General features: G+C 38.4%; 1 long non-coding RNA gene across 1 annotated transcript in view; it reads right to left on the bottom strand.

The window, feature by feature from the left end:
* Positions 1-1,088, bottom strand: part of LOC108524112 (uncharacterized) — a 4,987-nt gene extending 3,899 nt beyond the window's left edge. The window contains exon 1 of the long non-coding RNA XR_001883979.1: positions 978-1,088. This is a non-coding gene — a long non-coding RNA (uncharacterized LOC108524112). The remainder of the gene's footprint in view (positions 1-977) is intronic.
* Between the last annotated feature and the right edge of the window lie 1,269 nt (positions 1,089-2,357).

The raw sequence follows: 2,357 nt of genomic DNA, 5'->3' as shown, positions 1-2,357 counted from the left end.
AAAAAAAAAAAAAAAAAAAAGCTTTATTCCTGCTTTACTGAAATCCTTTTATCAACCTTTTATGATCTGGTTGCCTCACTTAACTTGAACAAATGGTGACAAATGGCAAATACTCTCTTATTTGATTAACTGGTTAAACATTCATATCCTGAGCCAGACTGCCTGGGTTCAAAAAAGGATCTGCCACTGTGACCTCATTAAACCTTCTGTGCCTCGGATATCTCACCTGCAAAATGTTATTAATCATAGTATCTAATTTCATTTGGTTATTGAAAAGATTAAATGAATAAACACATTGGTAAATGCACTTAGAATAATATGTTAGTTCAAAAAGTTATGGTTGTTATTTTCCAGTACTGGTTAATCACTTTCTGGCCATGAGGCAATTAGGATACTCAGGGAGCCCTGAAGGTGACGCTAGACAATATTTATGCAGATGGTGGCCACTCTGTTTTTTACCTGCAGGCCATAAACAGTGGGTAGAGGAAAACCAAAAGAGCATCACATTCAATCTTACAAGCAGAACACGGCAGAAGTTAAGGTCCAAGTCTCCATTGCCACTACCCTTGCAAATGAGATTAGGAAGAACAGTTCTCTCCAAGAAGTAGCACTTAGTTAGACTGCTCAATACCTTAAGAGTAAGTAAAAGCACCTCTAAAGGACTGCAAAAAACCAATGGGACTTACCATAGATACGGCATGCTCAATAAGGAAAAATATAGATATGGCTATGTACTTTCATTTTGGAATTTTAAAATCATCTATAAAATACCTTACTGGAACTTTAAGGGTTGAGCATTCTCCATGATCTGTAAATCTACCTCATACCCATGCTTGCTCAACACTAATAAATTCCCATTACAAGAAGTTTAAAATATATAAGTATTTCTAATTTGGGGCAAAGGTGACATAAGACTACCTTCAGGCTATGAATTAGATGATGCACAGGAGGAATAAAGAAGAAAAATGGTTACTTACTTCATATTTATACTTCTCACCAGCTTTAGCCTTTTTCAGTCTTTCTAGAGCTTCTTGGTGCCCCTTCTTTGATTTTTTTTCTCGCCGGGCTCGAGAAGCTACAAAACTCCCTGAATCTGACACAGTGGGGAAAAAAAAAATTTACAAGAGGTGTTACAAAATTGTCAGCCATCTTCCCTCAAACACCAAGGAAAAGTTTCTAGCCAACATTGTTTAGTAATATTAGTAATATTATTTTAGTAATAAACAAGTAGATAATGTTTACAATGTATATAATTCACAAAGCTCATGGCCAAACATACATATCCAAATATACATGACTCGCCAGAAAGTTCCTCTAAGATCCTGTTAAAACAAAGCCACTGTTATTTTTTTCTCCAAAAAGAGGAAAATTCCCAATTCAACTGATATCCTGCAGAGACACTAAACAAGGGAGATCAGCTGTTAGCTAATTTATCACCTTTTCATTAGAAATGACCAGTCAGAAGTAATCCAGTGCGTTATAGAAGCACTATTCATTTTGTATTCTATTAATCTAAAAGGCTTCAAGGAGCATCTACTCTTTGCAAAGTACTAGGCCCTATGAGACACAAAGACAGGCTGGGTGTGGTGGCTCACACCTGTAATCCCAGCACTTTGGGAGGCTGAGGTGGGCAGATCACCTGAGGTCAGGAGTTCAAGACCAGCCTGGCCAACATGGTGAAACCCCGTTTCTACTAAAAATACAAAATTAGCCAGGCATGGTGGTGCGTGCCTGTAACCCCAGCTACTCGGGAGGCTGAGGCAGGAGAAACATTTGAACCTGGGAGGCAGAGTTTGCAGTGAGCTGAGATCGCACCATTGCACTCCAGCCTGGGCAAAAAGAGCGAAACTCCATCTCAAAAAACAAAACAACAACAACAACAACAACAACAACAAAAAAGATAAAAAAGACATGGTCTCTGTACTCACAAAACTTACTATCTAACACAGGAGACAAGTAGCAACTGGCTCTAAACAATATTTAGAGATAATACATGCCTTAAAAGAGATTCAGACAAAGTACCCAGAAATTCAAAGAAGGAACAGATTGAGGACTGGGGAAATTTAAAAAAGATGGCTCTGAAGGGATTACTGATATACCACTTATTTCAAGGCTTCAGTTGGTTATGACACAGGATGCTACTAAAACAACGACAGGGACTAAAATGGCTTGTCAAAAATTACTGAAATATCAGAGGACTTCCGTGTTTATTCATTCAACTTTTGAATTATTCATGCTCTGGTCATCATAAACTGATCATTACACACACATACTGAAAAAAATTCAGCCAGGCGCAGTGGCTCACACCTGTAATCCCAGCACTTTGGGAGGCTGAGGTGGGTGGATCACCTGAGGTC

The sequence above is a fragment of the Rhinopithecus bieti genome, unplaced genomic scaffold, assembly GCF_001698545.2.
Source record: "Rhinopithecus bieti isolate Rb0 unplaced genomic scaffold, ASM169854v2 scaffold_79622, whole genome shotgun sequence".
Taxonomy (NCBI): domain Eukaryota; kingdom Metazoa; phylum Chordata; class Mammalia; order Primates; family Cercopithecidae; genus Rhinopithecus; species Rhinopithecus bieti.
The sequence above is the reverse complement of the archived record's forward strand: the minus strand, read 5'-3'. Positions and strand labels throughout refer to the sequence as shown.